We start from the raw sequence: 22,888 nt of genomic DNA on the forward strand, positions 1-22,888 counted from the left end.
TTTAATTTAATGCTGTGCTTGTACAGAGTAGATGTTTGGGAAGTCCTTTTGTTTTCTGTTATTGTTGAAATGTCTTTAACTCCGTGTCACCTAATTCCTAAAAAAAAAACAAAAGAAGCAAACACCCATACGTGTCTGAACACAGTTAAGCTTTCTACTTCTGTCTAAATATAACTTCAAATGTGTGTGTGTGTGGAGAAAGAATTTTCTCCCAAGACTTTCAGTGGGTGGCAGGGAAAAAAAAAAATCAGCCTCACACCAGCATTATAGCTGATGTTTGGTACTATTTATAGAGCCGGCCATGGTCATGTCAGATCTTTAAAAGAAGCAAAACATCTGGGCTCATTCCAAAGCAGAGAGGAAGAACCTAAGTCACAACATATTACACGTGGAAGGCTGCATCTTTACAAAAGATACAATTTACATTTGCTAAACATAATCCGTGCCTCTGAGGATCTCAGGGAACCGGATTCTGGCACCTGGTGTAATGAAAGAATAACACAATAGCCATTGTGTTTTTCACATTTCAAGAAGTTGTGAAGGGAATGAATGAATGGTTTTCCAAAGGCTGAAAACCCAGCGCCTCCTCAGTGAAGGCCCTCCAAGTGGCCAGTGGCCATCGACTCGATCATGAGAGGCAACACCCCTGAACTGAGTCCAGAGCTATTCCGGAAGGTTCTCAGTACTGCCACAGTTCAAGTCCAAACCATCCTCCACTCCACACTTGAAGGCAGGCAGCACTGCCTCCCTGCTCCCATCTCCCAGAGCTGTCTTAAGGATGAATTAAAGAAAAATATTTAAACTTACATAACACTTGGGACATCTGTACTAAAAGGGAAAAAAAATCACTATTTCTACAATATTTCACAGACGGAAAGCAACGATGTCCTACTTTAAGCAAAACCAATATTCAAAAAAAAAAAATCCAGATTTTTGAAATACAAACCAGAACTAAGTTGGTCGTCCAATGTGCAGAAAAAGAGTAAGCTCCTCAAAGGCTTTATTCACCTGGGGAACGCCCAGCACCTAACCTGAGACCAGGCAGGTTACATTCAAAAGGCATTTGTTGAATAAAAGCATCGCTTCTGTTAAACAGCCAGCTCCATTGGTATATTTCATAAGTTACAGAATCTACAACTACCCCGTTCGTGTGGCCCATTCCCCAGCATGCACAGACCAGCAGGTGAGACCCTGTAACATGACCAGCTTGAGGACAGCTGTGTCCTGGGAGCCACTGGCGCCCTGGACTCACTGCCTCTGCAAGTGTTTGCCTGCATCCCTCCTGGGGTCTCAGTTCCCATCATCCCCTGTCCCATCACCGATAAAGAGGCAGCTCCGCGTCTTTGCAGACACCTCTTCCTGGCTTCCTGGTGGCAATGGCCAGGCAAGAGGGCAGCCTGTCCCAGGCCGGTCATGGCTTTTTGGCAGTGACTAAAGACACTGGCTGTCACTGTGTCTGTGGCTTCTCAGAAGCTGTTGGGTTTCAGGGAATAGCTCCCCACAGTGCTTTTCACTGTCTTCATCACATACCCACCCCTGCCTCTTTGTTCCAAAATGTTTCTTTCTGTCCCCAAAACATTTGTTTGGTCCATGTTGATGGGCCAGGGGTTAGCAGGGGATCCATGCAGAGCCATCTACAAGCTTCCAGGGAAATCACATCAGATCTGGTCCACAAGGAAATACTTCTGAAACAGGGCTAGGAGGACCTGGTCCCCTCGGGTTACTGGAGCTCATGTTCTTACTGTAACTTTTATTATTTATATGATAAAAATTAATAAAGGCTCACTGTAAGACATTTGGAAACTGTAGGAAAAAACATTAAGAGGAAAACAAATATCATCCATAATCTCACCATGCAGAAAGACTGTCTCAGCATTTTGGTATATTTTATTCATGTCTTCATATATATATACACATACACACACATTTCATTAGCCAGTTTGGAAGATATTTAACATACAGCTTCATCAGCATTATCTCCTGTCATTTTCATTCTTCAAATATTTTTATGTGACTGCCTATGACTGCATTGTATGGATGTGTCTTTATTCACTTAACTAGCTCCCTGCTAGTGGGAGAAGTTGAGTCCAGTGTTTTCAGAAAGATAAATAGCATCGCACTGAACAATTTTGTGCACACCTATTTCTGATTAGCAGAGGATACATGCAGAGCCATCTACAAGCTTCCAGGAAAACCACATCAGATCTGGTCCACAAGGAAAGACTTCTGAAACAGGGCTAGGACCTGGTCCCCTCGGGTTACTGGAGCTCATGTTCTTACTGTAACTTTTATTATTTCTATGATAATTATAATAATTATCAAATTAATAAATCCCCAAATTTCTGATTATTTCCTTTGTATAGACTCCTAGAAGTAAATCAAAAGTATGAAAATACCCTCCCCCAAAATCATGCTTTCCAGAAAGATTGTGCCAATTATAGTTCTATCAGCAGGACTTAGACAATCTACTATACCTCCGTGACACCGAGCAATGTCATTTTGAAACTTTAGTAATTTTATAGCTGAAAAAAAGCGCATCTCATTGCCATTTTAATTAGCATTTTTATTGTTGTTATTATAGTAAGTCCCCTACATATGAATGAGGTCTGTTCCAAAAGCCAGTTCATAAGTCCAATTTGTTCGTAAGTCCACAAAGTACCCAACTAACAGAATCGGCTATACACTGCTGCCTTTACACTTGCTTCCAGAAATCCTGGACTTGAAATAAAGATACCGTACCACTGTAGTCTACACAGGAAAGTACACAAAAGCACAACCACTTGTAGGAAATGCACACACATGACAACATACAGCAGACACGGGAGCGAACGCACACGCCTGGACGTGCAAACACACACTCACTTCTCTGAGAGCTTGTAACCTAGAGGTTCGTATGTAGGGAACGTACTGTATTGGCAGTCAGGGCTCGACTTGAATGCCTCCCCTTACCCTCACACCACATCCGTGGAAGACAGGCTCCCTCAACCTCACTCTACAGAGGGGGACGCTGAGGCCCAATTAAGTGACTTCCACAAAGACAGCCTTCTTCAGAGCCAGGGTCAGAGCCCAAAGCCCACCCATCTGACTATTCTATTATGCTGTATTCATGGAGTCAAACTGTTTTTCATGTGTTTGTAGCCCCTGTATTTCTTTTTCTCAGAACTGGAGTAAATTTATTCTGTGTGTGTGTATATAGAAAAACAGCCCTCAGCATTTCGGATGTTTTGACACTCCATGCTTGTGTGAAGATTCACACCCTCAGCTTTTGGAGCCTCAGCCCAACCCAGCCCCCTGTCTCCCCCCAACTCAAGGATGACACAGGGTCTCCTCTCTACATTAACAAGACTGTAAACTGACTTCACCTGAGCCCTCATGAGGTCAGTCAGAATGCCCTGGAACTGAACTGAACCTCGAGTGAGAAATATCCTTTCCCAGTCAAAGAAGGGTCAACTCTGTAGCACCCAAACCCTAGCCCAGCCTGTAAGCACAGCTCTTCCACAAGGGCCGATTCTCCTGGACCATTTGTTCCTTTCTTTGCAGGAGGCAGAGGGAGGAACCACTATGTCTCTCCTCACAGGGATAGGAATATCTCTTGACCAGATAGCTCCTCCTCCATGGCGTTCAAGTTCACAGTCAAGACAGCATCTGCCCACCAGGGCTACTCCTCAGAGGCCCAGGGAAATGTGTGCCAGACTCCCTCCATGGGCAGAAAAGCCTCAAAGGCTGGGAGCCAGGAGGCTCTGCCCTGGGCAGGCAGGGGACACGCTTCCACCCTACCAGGAGCCTGCACTGGCAGCTGGAAGGAAGGCCAGCGGGATGGGGGAGATTTTCTCCTTTGAAGTCACCTGCTCGCCCAGGAATTCATGCTGCAGAAAAGTTCTGCAGGATCATAAACCAGCCTCACACCCGCCTCAGAGCTCACTCTGCAACTCACAGCGATCGTTTGCTTGATTCAGTTCAGGTTAGGGAGATGGATAGGATTTTCCCACCAATCACTTGATTAGGATGAGAAATCCATGCTCCTGCTGTTCTAAGCATTGCAGGGGTTTTTGCTTCCCTCAAATCTCTCTCAATATTACAGTTCTTGCAGCTTTTCAGAATTTCCTGCCCAGGGTTATTTTTCGAAGGCACTGCACAATTTGCAATGCTACATGGTTCTTCTCTGGTACCCTGTCCAGCAGTATCTGGGAGAAAGAGCTTGAGCTTCGAAATCCCCAAACAGGTATTCCGACCTTTTCGCTAACACTCTAGGATCTCGGCAGTGGAATCACCTGGAATCTGTCACCTGGTGTTTCCTGAACACAGTCCATTACCCTGGCCCCCCTGGCTTCTGCTTAGAGACAGACCTACTCCCACGACCATCATCACTTTGTATAACTCCCCAGACATCCTGGAGCCCTCGATGCATTACAGTGCTGTGTTTGATGTGCTACAGCTCACACTCCACTGAATCCGTACAAGAAAGCTCCAATGTGGGTACCAGGAGGTCACACAGGTGCCAGGAGAAACTAAAGTGTGGAACAGCCACAGGGACGATGTGAGTTGGGTCTGCAGAGACGCCTTGGGGTCCCTAAGCCTCCATGTTTCCAGCTCCTCTGCTGCTGCTGCTGCGAAGTCACTTCAGTTGTATCCGACTCTGTGTGACCCCGTAGACGGCAGCCCACCAGGCTCCCCCATCCCTGGGATACTCCAGGCAAGAACACTGGAGTGGGTTGCCATTTCCTTCTCCAATGCATGAAAGTGAAAAGTGAAAGTGAAGTTGCTCAGTCGTGTCCGACTTTTAGCAACCCCGTGGACTGCAGCCTACCAGGCTCCTCCATCCATGGATTTTCCAGGCAAGAGTACTGGAGTGGGGTGCCATCACCTTCTCCGTCCAGCTCCTCTACTTTATCTCAAATAGACCTCCAGGAATAAGATCTGGAGAAAAGACGGGAGATCTTTCTTCCTGGATGAGCCCTGAACCACACTCCTTCCTGCCTTTATCACCCCCACAAAGGACCACATCCCCTAAGTGAGCACAACATCTTGGACCCTTTGCCACCCAAGAAGAGGCCCCTGTCAGAGAAACAGACAAGATCAAAGCTCAGGGCCAGTCACACATCCTGTCCGCCCTTGGTTTCGTTGGAGGCCACGCCTTTCCCCGCCGTGTTGACAGTGAAGGAGGTCCCCTTTCTGAAGCTCCCTGAGCAAACCCGCCTCCCTCCCACTGCTGTGACCCTCCTCAGCCCCACAGCACTGTCTGGGTCAAGTTCTCCACCCTCGTCCCCTGTTGGTTTGTGAACCTGGACTGTTCACTTTGCCAAAGTTGCAGATCATCCTGCAATCCCACCTCTTGCCTGGGCTGCTTGCCTATCTCTCTTCCGACTGACACCTAAGGAGAACGAAGATGATGCTCTTTGTCTTCACAGTTATATCAGCATCTCCCTCTTCCCAAACTGTGGGGAAGGCTGAAATCCCTCTCCTAACAGGCTTTCCTGGTGGCTCAGACAGTAAAGAATCTGCTTGCAATGCAGGAGACCCAGGTTCAATCCCTGAGTCAGGAAGATCCCCTGGAGAGGGAAATGGCCACCCACTTCAGTATTTTTGCCTGGAGAATTCCATGGACAGGGAAGCCTGGAAGGCTACAGTCCATGGGGTCTGCAAAGAGTGGGATGTGACTCATAGACCACCCCCCACCCACCCACACACACACACACACAACGGGAAACACCCAGAGCTCGGCCTACCCTGAGCCAACACCATGTCCAGATCAGGTGACCTGGGTTGGTTCCCTCTCTCCCCTAGAACAATGCATCTTAAAGCAAAAACTAGAGAGAGGAATCTTCTTCCATTCATTCCCATCTCCCTCCTGCTTTATCGGAAGATGGAGAAAAAAAACTAGGAAGTCTCAAAAAAAAAAAAAAAACCCACAAAAGCTTTAGGAGGAGAGGGGAAAATGTGCAGGAAGCACCTTTCAACTCTCTTTCATCTCTGGCCAAGGGGTTCTTGGCACCTCCCACAACTGTCTGATTTTGAGGATTGTCACAACTCCAGGCAAGCCATTCCATTTCTTCAAAATGAAATTGCACCCCAAAAAAAGGTTAGCTATGAGTGGTGATGGATGTTATCTAGACTTACTGTGATGGTCATTTCACAATACCTAGAAATACTAAATTATTACACTGTATGCCTGAAACATATAATTTCATTCATCAATTACATCTCAATTTTTAAAGAATACAGTCGTACAAGAGCCACCTGGGTAGACAGCTCCAGGCCTGGAGGCATCTGAGACTAGGTCTTGAGGACTCTCAATCCACACCTTCGTCTTGGCCTCATCCATTCAGTCCATAACTCTTGAGAAGGTACCTGACCCCTCTTACGGTGGGAGCGTCGGCAGAAACCTCGTTCTGATTTAGAGACTCAACCTCTCTCGGTCACTGTCTCCTGTCCACTCCCCCTGGCACAGGGGGCGTCTTTCTCCATAGACCTCAGGCCAAGGTCTCTCCCCTCCTCTGCTACAGCTTCTGATCCAAGCCACAGAGAAAACGAAGCTACCAGAGTGAGCTCCCTGGACGATCCCCCAGGTCCCCGCTGCCCCCAGCTCCCCCAAACCCCCACCCGGTGCCTCTGAGGACGACTGCCTGTCCTCTCTCAGCCTCCAGCAAAGGCCACGCCTGGTGCTGCGCTCTGCACCCCGACTCCTCCCCCAGGCCATCGCCCAGCAGGGCCTCCTCTCCCATATCACCTCTGCTCTCCCCACTGGACCATATCCATCAGTACAGACATCCTGGTACCCTTCCCATGTTAGAGGGAAAAGGCTTCCTTTGACCAAACAGCCCTACACTTAACCATTCACGTCTCTGCACCCTTCACACCACACTCCTCCATGAAGTTGTCTACCCGAGCAAGCGAGAAACCCCCAGCCCCACACAGCACCTCTCCTCCAACTCGCTCTGCTCCGTCCCCACAGCATCCCAGTGGCCAGTTTTGGTTCTCCACCCTCCTCTGACATCAGCACTTTGACTCCCTCCCTGTGAGAACACTCCCCTTTGTCTCCGAGGACACATTCCTTCTGGGGTCCCCCTCTTCTCCGCCCCTGGGGGCTGCTCCCTCTCAGTCTCCTAGGCCGGGTTCATCTTCACAGCCCAGATTCAGGGGCAGCAAACGTGGCCCTCGGGCTGCTGCCTGCTGTTGTAAATAAAGTGAACACACACACACACATGCTCATGCATTGTCTGCGGCTGCTTCTGTGCTACAAAGGCAGAGTTGAGCCATTGCAGGAAAGTCTGAAATATTTACTATGTGGTCCTGTAAGAAAAAGTTGACCAATTCCTACCCCAGACCCCTAAATACCATGGAGTTCCCACCCAAATCCAAGGCACCCCCACCCTTGCCAGGATCACTGCCTCCACGCAGCCCTCCTGGAGGTGCTTTCAACATTGCCACACACAAGGCGGCCGGAGTGATCCTTTTCCATCTAAACCATGTCAGTCCTCTGCTCAAAACTTCCCAGGGGTTGGAGGACCAGCACCCTGGTCCCAGTGCTACCCCTGACACCTCGCGTCTCCAGCTTCAGGACCCCTGCTGGGTGGACAGTTCCTCCCAAGCCTCCACCTAGACCCTCTCCTCTGCGCTGTGTCTCTGCTTCAGTGTAGCTTAATTACAAAGACACCCCTGGGCCCGGCCTCCCCCACCCCCACCCCCTGGTTGCGCTTCCATTCTCCCATTGCACTGACCCACCTTACTACATACTCACTCCCTTGTTTACCATCTGTTGCCCCCACCAGATAGAAGCTTCGAGAGGACAGGGAGCTAGCTGGTCAGTTTTGCCCACTCTGAATTCTCAACTTGGAGACCTGCGCTTGTCAATTCTCAGTATTTGGGGCAATGAACAAGTAGACATATGACATTTCAGATGCTCCCATCTCCTTGGGAGGAAACAGAAGGTTGGGGAAGAGGAGCACATGGCTTCTGTCATGGAGAGATCAGAGAGGACCACAGCACTGAGTTCTCCGAGCATGAGCCAGTGGCATCCCCCCACTGACCTGTCCCAGGGAACGTTCTGAAGCAAGCCAGTCCCCGAGGACAAGGCAACTGCCCGCAAGCTGCTCCCCCAAATCCCTCTGAAGACCCCCCGGAAGCCAGGAGGCTGCTCTGGAGGCAGATGGTGCCAGATCCCAACAGGGCCTCCTCGGTCTGCCCTGCAGGCATCCAGGTTACCCAGACCCAAGAGGGGTGAGCCGGATGGGGAGTCACGGCAGACAATGCACCAGGCTTGGAATCCAGCCGTGTTACCTGCTGAGCCTTAACCAGGCCAGGTCTCAGTGTCCTCTCTGCAAAAGGAGGGTGGTGCGTAAATGTTTTAACAATTGAAAATACAGTCAGCCTTCTGTATCCGCAGGTTCATCCCTGGATACGGAGGCCGGGGAGGGAAGATTGCAAGGGACTTGGGCATCCATGAAGTTTGGTATCCCGAGGATCCTGAAACCCAACCCCTGTGGATACTGAGGGACAACTGTAAAGGGTGGTCTCAGACTCCTTGAATTTTCTCATCTTCATCACATCACATTTAAAGGTCCACTCTGTAAAGAGAGGTCATGCTTAAAGTTTGGGGTGAGCTGAAAGTCACTCCCTCATCTCCAAGCATCCTTCTTGAGTTCCAACCTATTCCCTCATGTGCTCCCGTTTTTTTGTTTTTTTTTTTTTTTCCCCTTTGTCTTTTTGTCTCATAACCTTTCCCTCCTCTTCACATATTCTGAAAACCCTGAGGTCCGGCAGTTGGGGAGAGTGGGCAGGATGGGACCATCCTAACCCCTTTCCCTCTCCTCCCAGAAATCCCACAGGACAGTTTCACATCAACGGAAACAAAAGCAAGAGACGGCGAGACAGTGAATCCCCGTGAGAACCCCCAACCCTCCACCCTTGCCTCCCCACCCTCCTGGAACAGCACCTTGGCCCCAGCTGGTGAAAATAGAAGGGTTTTCTGAGAACCCAGCACAGCCTGGAACCCCAGGTTTCTCAGCAGCCTCAACACCCACGCTGGCTCTGGGCTCGAGACCACTGCTCACATGAGGATGTCCCTCCTTCCGTCCAAGTCGTCCTCACACTTCCGTGCTTAGGACTCAGGGCTCCGTCTCCTGAGCCCCCTGTGACCTCTCACACCCCCACTGACACCCACTCTCTTGGCACCTACACCCCGGCCTTGAGTTAGGTCTCATGTGAACCCACCATGGACCTGAAGTCATCTCACCTATGCCACTGTTAACCCCTCCAGGGTCCTCCAGGACACAGGATGCTCTGCCCACCCGTCTGTGGCCCAGGACACTCAGGCCAGCAAGAAGCCCTGCTGGCTTCCAGGTCAAGGTGGTATATATATTTGCAGGCTCTTTCCATGCTGGCCCTTCCGTCTGCTGCCATACAACCTGGGGAGCGTGGCTTTGACTCTCCAGCTATCAATTGCTTCCCCATCCACCTCCAAGGCTTGTGAACACAGAACACCACACACACACACACACACACACACACGTTTCTATTAAAATAAATAGAGCGGCAAATCAGCCGCAGGCCCACACCCCTCCTCACCCTGCCGACTCTCCAGCAGCCTAGCCACTTTTCCAATTAAGCCCAAGGAAGCCCCAATGAGGTGAGCATCACAGCTGGCACCCCCACTGAGCCAAGTCACCCCAGAGCCCCCCGCATGGCTGGGCACACATCACACAGCCGTCCAGCTGTGAGCTGCACTGGGAGCTGGGCGCCCAGCCTGCCCGGAGCGGAAGCAACAAAGGAAAGCACAGCGGCAGGTGAAGACACCTCAGAAAAGCAGCGACAAACCGGACTCCAGGAGGCAGAAGCCGGAGGTGGCCTCTGGAGAGCCTTGGGCACCCAGAGTCCCTGCTCTGAGGATGAGAGCTGTCAGGGCGTGCACTTGGTCTTAATCAATAAGGGAATCAGGCAAAAGGCACAGGTTCCCAGAAGGAGGGAAGGACGGCTCCACCCTTCCTGGTGGAGAGGTGCCAACTGACTCCACGGCACCCAGAGCCCGGCTCAATGGCCCGGCTGGACAGGCTCTGACATCCGCATTTCCCATGACCCGGCTCTCCCACGCTCTAGCTTGGTGAGTCTGGCAAGTCTTGGTCTCTCTGAGCCTCAGCATCTCAACCTGCAACATCCACAGAGGTGCATGATGCCTGTTACCAGGCCTCCTGAAAGGCTAGGACTGGTCTGACCCCTGCAGACGGGAGCTGGGGGTGAGGCAGGGAGGAAGCAGCAACACGCCACAGCCCTGGGTCCCCGCGCCCTGCCCGGAGACCCTGCCCCCTTGATGCTCAGCCCCGACGGGCGTGCAGGACCACAGGCTGTTTGGTCTGGGCACACTGATCTGAGCTGGGCACACGGATCTGACATCACTATTCCTACTCGTGAGATGCTTTTCAGTGAGAACATGGGAGCTGATCCACTGCTACATGTACGGTCACTGCTTAAACCTTTGTGGTTTGAGGAACTGACTTCGAGTTTTTTTGATTTGCAAAATAGCACATTTCCTGTAGGAAATTTGGGAAATAAAGACAAGTTGAACAAAGTTTAAAAATTAGGTGTTTCCTAAAACCCAAAGAGAACCACTGTTAACCCCTCCATATATTTGCATCCATTCTATTTTTTCATGACTGTACACTTTTTTTTTTTACCAAAATGCATTTATACTCTGTTTGCTTTTAAACCTTTATTTACTTAATATATATGGTTAGCACTTTCCCGTATCCTTGTATATTATTCAATGTCATTTTAATTGCTTCCTCAATGGATGCACCATATTAGGTTTAACCAACCCCCCCTCCCCCACGATGTTTTGTTGTAATGAGCAACACTGAAAGGAATCTCCTTGATTAGATCTATTCTGCACAGCTCGGATGATTTTCTTAGGAGAAATTCCGGAAGAGGAATTGCTAACTGGTTCAAAGGGCATATTTTTCAGACATGTCTCTTGTGTTTGCAAATTATCTTCCCACCAGCTATGTCTGAAAAGGTCCATTTGCCAACACTCTTAATGGCACTGATATCCGTTTTCATTTTTGCTCATCTGCTAGTTGGGTAATAATATCTCGTTTTTAATTTCATATTTTAATGATGAGGGAGGTCGAATGTTTTTGTATCGTTTTCTGGACATTTCTGCTTCTTTGTGTATGAATGATCTCTTCACATCCTCTGCCCACTCTTGCAACAGAGGACAGGATGATTTGCTAATACTATACAAAGAACAGAATTAGCCCACAGCCTCCTTTGATGACTCTGCCCCTGTGTTGAGCAATCCCCTCCATTAAGGCATTAATGATAACGTCTAGCTTACATTCTTTTCCTGTTGTTTAAGCCCATTTGCTCTCATCCTGCCTTCAGTGAGGGGCACCCTGCCTCTCACCTACCTTTGCCTCTTCTCCGGGGATGAATAACTCCTCTTCATTTATGCCTGACCTCGTGGAACTCATGAAGCCAGAAAGTCACCCTGTGAGGCCATCCCTTGTCTTCTTAGACTTCTTCCTCCAGACCCTCATCCTTTCTCCACTAGACAGCAACAAATGGCTTCGGAACTGGCTTCCACATCTTATGCTCACCCCTCCCCAACCTCACCTCCCTCCACTCTCCACTCCCATCTCATTTTCCCTAAAGGCAATTGTGACTGCCTTGTCCTGCCTAAAACCCTTTCGTACCCGAGGGTGGCCCCCTGGCCCCCCACTACCTGGGAGCACCCGTATCCCCTCCTCCAACACCCCCAAAGAATCCTTCGTGTGCTCAGACGAAGTCACACCCAGTGTGACCCCCGGGGCACCAGTGCCCCGCTACTTTCTACTTCTGGGTCTTGACCTATGGCTGTCCACCTTCCCCACCAGGCACTCACCCCTAGCTAGCCCAGCACCAGCCTCTGTGTTTTCTCCCTTTTTCCCAGTTTTTCCCCTAATTATGTATTTATTTGGTGATGTTCATTTTGCCAATTTATCTTACTGCCCACGTGGCTCAAAGCACCACAGGGCGAAGCTGTCCACGGCCTCTGCCTGTTTCTCCAGAGGCCCAGCCTCTGTGTTGGTCCCCAGGCCGCGAGAGCATCCCTCCACATCCGCTCCCATCCCCGGGCCCCCGGGGTGCCAGCTTCTAGACCCTGACACAGCAGCCTCTGCCAAAGTGCACACCCTGCCCTGGGCCTCCAAGCACCCAGGAGGTGGATCTGCCCAGAAATGAATCAGATCTGGCCAGAAGGAAGGTAGAATTTCAGCCCCTTGTTGTAGAAGCTTCTCTTAGAAATGAGATGCATGAAATTCAAAATTCCGTTTTGCCAGGTGAAGGTAACTGGTGAAATGTCTTGTCCAGAGCCCACGTATGCTGTGGATCTGTTTTATTTCATTTATCCAATGAGGAGTTAGAGCTAGACATCTCAAGACTCTTGCCTTGGTAACCAGCAGACTAAATCATCCTTTATTTTCCTTCCTCTCTCTCTTCCTGGTCTCCACAGCTCTACCCAATCCCCCTTTTTATCCCCCGGGTCTGGCTCACATCCTGCCAACCCTGGCCTCGCAGACGCCCCTTCTCTTCCAATGATGGAGACCACAGCATCAGTCATGTAAACCAGGGAAGCTAGAGTCAGTTCCAAGGCATCCGTGATGGGCAATCCATGACCAATGCTAACTGCAGGGCTCCCTGCCTCTGCCATTTGGATAGAAGACAGCAGCCCAGGAAAAGGAAGCAGCCCCTTCAATTGGGAAGCAAGAAAAAAAAAATTGAGCTACAGGCTTGGGATGGAGGACCTTGATTCTGGTCCCGGGTCTCCCAGTCAGGTCACCTCTCCAGGCCTTGGGCCACCTCTCCAGACCTCGGGCAACACATCTGGAAACGAAAAGCTGGACTTGAGATGAGGTCCTCAAGCCTAATCGAGTCTTCCCCCTTTGCAGCAGCAGGACAGCAGTGGGGTGTCCTGCCTACATTCCTGGGACTCTGATTCTCCATCCCTTTGATGCCCCAGAGCACAGGTGAGGTCTCGGTGAAATTTAAAAAAAAAACAGGACCCTTATCAGGAACGGGCCAGGACCCCTATATTAGACGGCCCCAGCCTGTCCCCACGCCCTGAGAGCCCCCCACCTGCTCCCCCAGCTGAATTCCCCGCTCATCTGTTTCCTAAAGATCATCACAGAGGCTCCAAACCTTCCCTTTTTAACAACTCTGGCTGATGGAAAATTCTTCTCATACCTAATCTAAGTCCATCTGCTGCAATTTCTGTCTATTTTCTCTCGTTCAGTCCTTACTGGAGATGGAGAACAGCTGGTCGCCATCCTCCATATAACATCCCCTCCTAAACCCAACTCGGTTATTACATCACCCCTCAGCCTGTTTTCCTTCTGGTACAACATCCACTGTTCCAACCTGCCTTCACGGCGGGACTCCAGCTCAGGACACATCGCCGAGCGCGGCGGCTCGCGGCGGAGCAGCTCGGTAAACCCAAGTCCTCTGAGAACCGCTACATCCCTGGACGGACATTGGACAAGGGCGGCAAAACCCTGAGAGAAGGTCGGAGCAGAAAAGGGGTGGCTGAGAACACAGCCCAAGTCCCAGGCTTTATGTGAAAGTCAGAAAAGGCAAATAGATTCAGTGCTCAAGGTCAGATCTGAGGGATCAAGCCTCACCTGCTAGACCCTCAAACCCTGCCCGCACAATGCTCTAGGGGACCGCAGCGCGACCTCAACGTGAGTAAGAGCAGAACGAACAGAGCCTTAACGGGCAAGCAAAGCGCCACAGCTACGCAGACATTCCCGATCCAAACTCACCTCCCTTAACAAAGAAACTCCACTTTGAATCCCATGGAGAACTCAAACATCCCTGAAAGTGTGTGTGCAACACTGTTAACGGTTCACACTTTAGTAGGAATAAGTCAATTCCATCCAGGCTCTTGATGGAGACATTTAGGGGTGAGAAGAGAACAAAACAAAGAATAGAAGATTAACAAACAAACGCCACCGCAGGCAGGTTTTCCAAGGTCAGACTTGAGCGCGTATGAGAGGTTAAGAGGGGCTGGGGCTCAGCATTGCAAAGGCGGGGGCTGCATCAAGCGGGCGTCAGTGTGCATCCAGAAGATGTGTGCCCCTGCCCTCATGCACCACCCTCGGTGCCCGGGTGAGGTCCAGACCTGAACACAGAGCTCCCCCTGGGGCCAGACCCCAGGTGCATTCCAGAATTCCTGACTCCCTCCGGCACACGGTCTCAGGTCTCAGACGTGCGATAAGGATGGTGTCTAATATTAAATCTCAATCTCTAAGGTGCCCTTAAGTGACAGCAAGGAAGAACCAGAAGGGAAGGAAGAAAAGACAGGCACACATCAGGATGAAGTAAGATGATTCAGGTATCCACTTGCTGCCCTGTGAAGTCCCTCCCAAGGTGGGAGGTGGGCGGGGGCCACTGAGAGTAAGGAAAGGGGAAGCAGGTGAACCATTTACTAATAATCTGGCTACAAAATGTTTCCAAGTGGAGAATGTAGAGGGCAAAGCACAGAGTAGAGTGAATGCATCTCAGAGCCTAGATTTCAAAACAGCCTTCACCGTATCTTGAATAAGCAGAAGCATCAGACTCCAGCCTGTCCACCCTCAGAGGCTGCTCCAGACTCTTTCCCACCTCCAGAATCACACCCCCACGCTCCCCAGGATTACCGGGAGTTCACACATCTACCGGAGGAAGAAAAGAAGACATTTCCACTGTGTTTACAAATACACCTAACACAATAAGCCCCCACACCCTGACATCGCAATATTAAATTTTAAGAGAGAAGACTCGAAGGTTCGTCTCTGATCAAAATTTTCATGTTTTCTATCCTATTTCAGGGGACAGTGTTCTTTAAGAGCACAATTGGCACAAAATGACAAGATCAAAGCAGGTTGGCAAAGAGATTATTTACTGATGTGTTGATGAGGAAATGAAGAACAGGGAAAAGGAGCCGAAAAGTAAGGAAGGGACTTTGTCTGGCTTGTGAAAGCAGACAGAGGCGACCCTTTCACGGCACGGTGGTTAAAGGAGGAGTCATCCTGGCTGGCCAGTTGGGCAGGGCCCTGTGGATGGTGCTTCTCCAGGGTCCGGGACCAAGCTACCACGTCTGATGAAATGACAAGTGACAAATTTAATTTCCTGAACACTAATCAGTCCCTTCAGACACAGACAGGCGCCTGGCTTCACAAGGAACCAGCCAGCCCAACAGCAGCCGGCGATTCTCCGAACTGGATGGCATGGCACGGCACAGCGGCTGGATCCTGGGTTTCACGGGGCACCATCCAAGGTGAAGTTGCAGTGGTGGTGTTTTGCGTGCCGTCAATTATTCTTTAGCTCCCATTATGCTCTTTTTAGCCTTAAGTTGTTATTTTAATGATCTTTGTTCCAAATAGGGAACTACAAGGAAGACGAAGGAGGAGGAGAGGAGGGGGAGCGGGAAAGCCAGTGTTCCCAGCGTGTCCCACTTGTACAGTGCGGCTCACCGTGCTCCCTCCCCCATCCTGCCTTCTAGCTCTGCATGAGTCACCACTCCAAGCCGGGTTTCAAAGCCTTACTTTGACTGTCCTCTATCACGACAGAGATCTAGCAGATCAGCATCGGCAGAGGGGACCCGCAATCTCACTCCCTGTCCCCGGTTCTAAACACTCCTGCGACTCCAAGGCCATGTTCCGTTGTTATTACTGCCTTCCTGAAAACCAAAGCCACCCCCTCCCCTTTCAAAATCCCCCACCTGCTAGATGTCGCCTCTGTGGGTTCTCTCTGCCCCAGACAGACCACAGAGGAGAAGGTCTCAGGCCAAGGATGCCTCAACAGCCAATAAAAGTTCAGCATCCTCTCCAGGCTCCCAAACACAAAGGCGTTCTCCTTTGCGGGGTTGCAAGCTTGTTTTGTTTACTGCCAGGCAACATGTGCAGAGGAGAAGGCTGACTGTATCCTGACCAAGAAAAAAAAAGTCAACCAGCTTTTTTTTTTTTTTTTAAGCGTTGTGAGTAAAGCTTCAGCAATAACATCTCCCACCCGAAATAGCTGTGGAAAGAAGGTGGGCGAGAAGCCCTTGCGGAGGTTAAAGGAGACAAGAATTAAAGAGTGAACGTGATTAGTGGAGCCAGAGAATGGACACATTCACATCTCGGCGGGAAGGCTGTCCTGGGGACCGGGTATCCTCGAGGAGCCCTGCCTGAACATCCCCATGCGGCCAGGACCAGACTCGAACCTCCCAACTAGGGGGTCTAGGTTGGAGGTCAGAGAGACTCAGGGAGATGGAAGATCAGTCCCAAGCCGGCAGCTTCTGAGGGCCCGGCAGGTCGGAGGACACACCTGGCCAATGTTGTGGAATATGCAAATAGGAGCTGCCTGCACCAAAGCAGGAAGGAAGTTTGAGACCAAGCACATCGCTTCTCCCACAGGGACGCTGCTTCCTAGCAGGCCCTCAGACCTAACACCTCCTGGTGGGCAGAATCTGGGGAGCAGGGTTTCTCCCCAGGACTACGAGTGGGACTCGGATCAAGCTGCACCATTGTGGGTCCACCGTTCACAAGCGAACAAGGGTGCCTCGAGGCTGGACCGCCCTCCGGCGGTGGCCAGCTTTTCCCTTGAAGAGCAGTCATCACAGACAGCAGGGATGATGGCTCCAGTCACCCCTCAATCACAGCAGCACCTGCGCACCCAACCAGAGCCAGCTTCTCCCACCAGCCCCCACCCCCCCCCCATCCAGAGCCCCCGGCCTGCTTAATGGACAGCCCATCCCTGGTGAGGTGTAACCTTCACAAGGGACGAAATTTCCTTCCAGCCCCTTTATTTCCATAGACACCAAACCTGGACAGTCTTCCAGAGTTTTCGGGAGCTAATCAATTTAGTGATGTCTTCCCCCACCCCCCCACACACACACCCCAGAGAACTGCTTTGTTGATTTCTCCCCAAGTTTTGTGTTGCAGACAGACGCCCATCAGGTCACACAGGACGGTCGCCCACACCCCAGGATGCCACACATCTCCCATGAGTGGATTAAATGAGCTGAGACAAAGTGGGCAAGGGAGGGGGCGGGGACGGAAGGAGACAGAAGTTTGACGAAGGACTCAAGTGGAAGGTCACAAGAGCTGGGGCACAGCAGGTCCACGTAATGTCAAGGGGCAGACCCTATGATGGAAAACACAACCACCCCATCGCCAGTCCCAGAACCGGCCTCCCAGCTGCGGGGTCAGCGTGGCGGGGAACCAACACATCCAGGGTCCAACCCTCCTCACCCAGCAAACCCGAATCTACACCCCGACCCCAGGCACAGCACCCCAGCCCAGGACTAGACCTATTTCCACAGACCTGAGCGCCACTGATTGAAAGAGTTGTAAACAAACCCCAGTTGTAGACAGCGCAGAAGTTTCCCAAATCATCAGCTTGTTTTCCTCCCAACAGAAGACGGGGATTTCCCTCCTTGGTCACGTTTCCTCCCCTAAACTTTTCTTCCTGCGCCCCCTCGACAGAGGCTCAACTGCCAGCCCCTGAGGATGGGGGACCAGGCGCAGAGCCCCCCCCACACACACACCCGGGGAGACGCAGCGGGAGTACCTTTTCCGCGGAGCAGAGGGGCCCGGTGCCCAGAGGCTCGCTGCCTGCGGAGCCTGGAGGGATGCTATGGGGATGGTGCACGCTGAGGATTGTGCGTTCCTGCCTCGGCGACCAGACCTTTCGGCAGCGCGAACCAACTGTGCTAGCGAGGCACTTAGCAATTATCTGCGGGCGCCGACGCCCCGCCCTCTGCTCCTGCGATTGGCTCCCGGGGCCCGGGCAGGACTGCATTGGTTTCAGACGACCTCACTCATTGCTCTGGCTCCTACTATTATCTAAGCCATCAAAGGAAATAATTCCAGGTTTCATTGACAACCTGTAAGGCTCTCCTCCGGCCCGGTGTGCTTGGGGGGGGGCGGGGGGGTACTGGTGTGCAATCCTGCGAGTCCGGGGGAGGGAGGAAGGGTAGAAAAAGTAGGGGTTCTGGAGAGCCGAGAAGGGGTGGGGGTGAGAGAGAGAGATGGGGGGGCGGGGGGCAGCTATCAAGCAATCAGATTCTTGCACCCTCATTTTAACTTCCACAACACAGAGCCCATAGCAACAATTTTCTGGCCTTATTTTCCCCCCCAACTGGTGAATGTTCCTGAGGGCAGAGAGAAATATGACGGTGGGGTTTCTGCCTGTGTAACACAGGCTCTGGGAAGCAGAGCTAGGTAAAAGGCTGAAGGAATCTAGTGATGTATTTCCCGGGGCCACTCTGGAGGGCATGTGAAGGTCATTTTAAATTATTTAGAGGGACAGATTGTGCACCTTCAGCGGATTCGTCCATCCATTCTTTCCCTCGTGGTCCACCTCAGCCCCCACCTGAGAAGACAGCTTCTCTTTACACCTTCTTCAGTCTCAGAAGAGCAGATTTTAAAGTCAGTGAAAGTCTGAAATTCCTCACTGGCCTCGCAGGGAGGTCCAGAGAGACAGGCATTTGCCAAGCTAGTAGTTCTGCTCGGACCCTGGCTTTTGGTTGTTCCCAAGTGGCTTCAGTGAATTGCTTAGACTCACATCATCAGCTCATCCAAGGGTGAGAAAAACCCAAATGCTTTCCCTTGCTCAACAAAGAATTATGAAGCATGAGTCTTGCCCTTTTATGTTCCCTTAATTTTCCCTTTATTTTTCACTATATGGAAAGGACATTATTGGATAGTGGGCATCATTTGATAGCTGAATTTTTTAAGAGTAAGAAAAAGAATTTGAAAAGGGTCTTTTAAAGGAATCTCTCGGGATGTCCAATTTCAGATCAGTTAGAACTAATCCTTCCCTCTTCTCCTGTTGGAATCCACCCATCTTTGAGTCCAGGCTACGGTTCCAGTTCATCCTCCCGTGGCCTCAAACAACTGTAATTGTTATCACCATCTGCATCCTTGGAGGCAAATAGATTGTTCCTCCTGCCTCGTTCAGTGAGGTTCTGCTCCAGGGGACTATGCCCATCACAAGCTTTGTAGGGGCAGAGCCAGGATCATGCATATCTTTATAACTCCACTGACAGCACCTAGCATTCAATAAGTGCGCTGACTAATAAAACTCAGCTCAAAACGTTGAGTGTGCCTCTGAGCCTCTTGGAATCTTTATTTCGCCGTGATCACTCATCCAGCTGGCGGGGTAGGGGAGGGACCCTGGATTCCAGGAGGTAAAAATTCAGGACTAAATGCACTGACAGCTACAGCCATCCCTCCAAGCTCTCGGGGCCCCTGTCCTCTCTGGAAAATAAAGCAGCTCTTCACTCCATGTCTTCTTTCTCCCTCGAGCACTGGAAGGAAATAAGAAGATGAGGGATGCACATTTTATTTGTGAGGCACAGACCTCAAAAAATTAAGTCATTTCCATACTGGCTTTCCAAATATCCACATGCCTAAGAGGGGAGTGACCGTCTACTACGAATCAAAAACTAGGACAAGGAGTGTAGCAAAGTGTCTGTTGCCTATTTCCTTCCTTTGTCTGGATGAAATTCTTACAAAGCACCAGGGCAAAATTAAACTTAGCTGTTCATTTGAAATTGACCCTGTCCCAGAAAATCTGGCATGTTCTGTCATGGAGGGAAAACCATAAATAATACTTTTATGATTTAAGCCATAAGGTTTCCACTTCCAAGAGAAAGCAGGCTTCAGCTCTTTGCCTTCGCACTATCCCCCTTTCCCTCCTTTAGAAAATAAGAGAAATAAAGTAAGTTATAAGAACTCTCTCGAGCACTTATCAAAGGTTCAGTCATCCTCAAAGGAAAAGAAAGCACTTTGAGTGATTTTCTAAAACGCTGTCTAAAACAGCAAGTCCTTACACGTACTTTTTGCCTTTTGAAGATGAGAAGGGGAGAGAGAAGAAGCTGCAAACAGTTGTTTATGTCAGTGCCTTTAAAACTGCCTGGTCATAAAATATTCTCTTTGAGAGAAGGATGATCCATTTGTGTCCCCTAGATCACAACTGCTTAATTCTGAGAGTTGGAGAACACAGATTAAGTATGCAGATTCCCCTGGTGCTCGTATTTGTATTAAATATCAGCTTCATACCATTTAAAGGCATCGAGGTATGAAATGTACCGCACTCCATTCTGTGGGCAGTGCCCTGGCAAAAGGAGTCCATTTCGATTTAACAATTTCAGTGCATTAGTGGCCTGAAAGGCTTTGGAGGGGGTTCACGATTCATTTTCGGCAATTAAAAGGAAGACCGTGGGTTGGTTTATTAAAACACAAATTAAATAGCAGCTGTTGTTGCTCCCGTCCTTCTTGTGGGTAACCACTCTCTTTGACAAATCGCCCTGACCTGCGGTAGGAGGTTGGAGGAATCCTATGTTTACCCTCCTGCTTATACCATTTTCTCAGTTATCATTTATTTATCCCAAATTCTGTTCCTAAGAGGGAGAAGAGGAGAATAAATCTAGGCAATGCCAAGAGAAAAAGGAAATGTGTGAAAGCGGGAGAAAAGGAATGACAAGAAAAGAAAGGGTGACTTTCAACCCTACGTGTTTGCTAATTGAGTCGAGCCACACGATACTGTCTTGGAACACATATTAGCAAGATTTCTGAAAACCAGCATTGGGTGGATGAAGGCACAGCTTCCTGAGTAGAGAAACTTGGAGGAAGAGACTCACAGCTTTCCGCTCTGGCTGATGGCTGTTGTGAAACTTTATGTAATCGGATTCCCGCCCCCTCCACCCACCACTCCACCTCCCAGATCAAACCTGTGGAGCCAATGACATTTCCACTAAGTACAAGAGGGGATTGTGGTTGCCAGGAAGGTGTCAGTCACTGTGAACCATTCTTAATGATTTCATTAATTACTAATGAATCTTCAGCAAGTTGGTATTAAAATAGACAGGGCTTCCTGAGCTTTGAAGATAGTATTTTATTATTTAAAATATCCTGCTAAATAAAAGCAGGTGATTCGGGGGTAGGGGGGGATTTCAAATCATGATGATGTTGTCAATAAACTGAAAGAGAAAAACAGAAAAGGACAGACAGGCAGACAGCGATCTGCAAGACTGAATCGCCCACCTGAATTCTGTTTTGCTTCAGCTAATTTCTTTACAAGAAGTATGAAGCTACAAGCTGCCATTAAACATTGTCCAGCAATGTACAATCGACATTGTACATTGTACAGTCGACAGAGGAAAGGCAGCATGCCTTCCATGAGGCTGGCAGAGAGATGAGGGTGGCAGGAGGCACCTTCCAGATCAAAGGTCTGCAGTGTGACTGTGGGACCCCCTGCCTGCCAGGACCCATCCTGACATAGTGACTTCTCGAAAGGACACATCCAACATGTTTACAAAACCTGGCACACATCATTCCCCTACGTTAGTATTATTTCTAGGGCCATAGAAAGAATGGTGGCAAATCAGCCGACAGAGGACCATACAGATGTCAATATGAAGGGACCACGTTAAGGCATCGGCCAACTGTCACTCTGCTCTATTAGTCCAGTTGTAAGATCAGCTCTTGCTGTGGGACCAGAAGATACTCAGAGGGGCAGAAAAGATGCTCCAAGCACAGGGCAAAGCCTCAGGCAGTGAGATTTCGTTTCCTACTGCCTAAGGAAATTCTCAAACCGGCCCATGATGCATGCCATATGGAAGACAGCACCTGGGGGTTGACACTCATGCAAGGGATCTGCCATGAGCCAAGATGTCTTCAAATATGCATATTTTATTTTGAAAGTTATGCCAATTTTATATTCTACTCCAAAATATGTCCGTGTTTGTTTTAGCGCACAAGTTACGGAATGATTTGCCCCCAAATATTTGTATAACACTGGGTTTCCAGGAAGATGCTACATATTCATGAGCAGCCTGGGGTTTGAGAGACACAAGCCTCAAGTTTCTGGTCTGCCCTGGCTTCCAGAGTCAGGTGAAACCTGGCCCCATCACCTCTGTGTAGCGTCCTCCACCCTTACCCTCACGGACCACGACGAGCCCGTCACAGCCTCACCGAGCATGCTCACTCCAGGTTCCTGGCCTCCCCTTGCCTGCCCCAGTGTCTCCCTCACACCCTGCCTTCTCCGAGAAAATCACAGCCATCTTCCTACACCCAGTCGCATCTCTCCACCCACCACTTCCGTCTGCTAGGATGCTTCCATTGGACCTTGCACCACACAAATCTAAATTAGTTACATTCTTGTTTGTATTTTCATGATTGCTTCCACATGGGCATTTTCATATTTGCTACTGCATTGCACGCTGTGTGGCAGCCTTAATGCCACATCACCCCCAAATCCTCAGTGATACCCATAGCTGTTAGGACAGTGCTGGACAGGCACTTAGAAATCCCAACAAGGAACAGTTGATGAAGAAGTGGACAGACCAACTTCATTCACAGCTGGAGAAAATACATTTCCGGTAAGTGGTAAAGAATCTGCCTGCCAATACACTGAAGACATGAGTTCGATCCCTGGTTGGGAAGATCCCCTGGAAGAGGAAATGGCAGCCCACTCCAGTATTCTTGCCTGAGAAATCCCATGGAGAGAAGAACCTGGTGGGCTACAGTCCATGGGGTCGCAAAGAGTCAGATACAACTTAGCCACTGAGCACACACGCCCGAATATCTAGCCCAAGGCTCATCCTGACCTGTTCAGAATGTTCAGGGGAGACTGAGGCATCCCATCTCAGCCTCTTGGCCATTCCCACACATATCACACTTAACATCTTACATTAATTTTAGCTCTTAGCATCTCATCTTTGGGAAGCAAAGAGCTGAAAGCATCTCACTGAGGCAGGATCTGATTTTCTTCCATCTACTTACTTCTTCAGTCATTCCTAGAGGAAATCAGTCCTGAATATTCATTGGAAGGACTGATGCTGAAGTTCAAACTCCAATACTTAGGCCACCTGATGCATAAATCTGACTCATTG

At 49.9% G+C, this 22,888-nt stretch overlaps 1 protein-coding gene across 10 annotated transcripts in view; it reads right to left on the reverse strand.

Moving 5' to 3' along the window:
• Positions 1 to 17,713, reverse strand: part of ZMAT4 (zinc finger matrin-type 4) — a 377,855-nt gene extending 360,142 nt beyond the window's left edge. For 4 of the 10 annotated variants that reach the window (XM_086379828.1, XM_086379827.1, XM_086379831.1 and 1 more), the window contains exon 1: positions 17,560 to 17,708. The gene's annotated coding sequence lies outside the window, so the exon portion shown is untranslated. Of the gene's footprint in view, positions 1 to 17,559 lie in introns of all 10 variants that reach the window. The other 6 variants (XM_086379836.1, XM_086379835.1, XM_086379834.1 and 3 more) reach the window with 3 other exon arrangements.
• Between the last annotated feature and the right edge of the window lie 5,175 nt (positions 17,714 to 22,888).

This window comes from Bos grunniens, chromosome 27 (assembly GCF_055505025.1).
Source record: "Bos grunniens cultivar Pamir isolate PY7600 chromosome 27, Bosgru_T2T1.0, whole genome shotgun sequence".
Classification (NCBI taxonomy): Eukaryota; Metazoa; Chordata; class Mammalia; order Artiodactyla; family Bovidae; genus Bos; species Bos grunniens.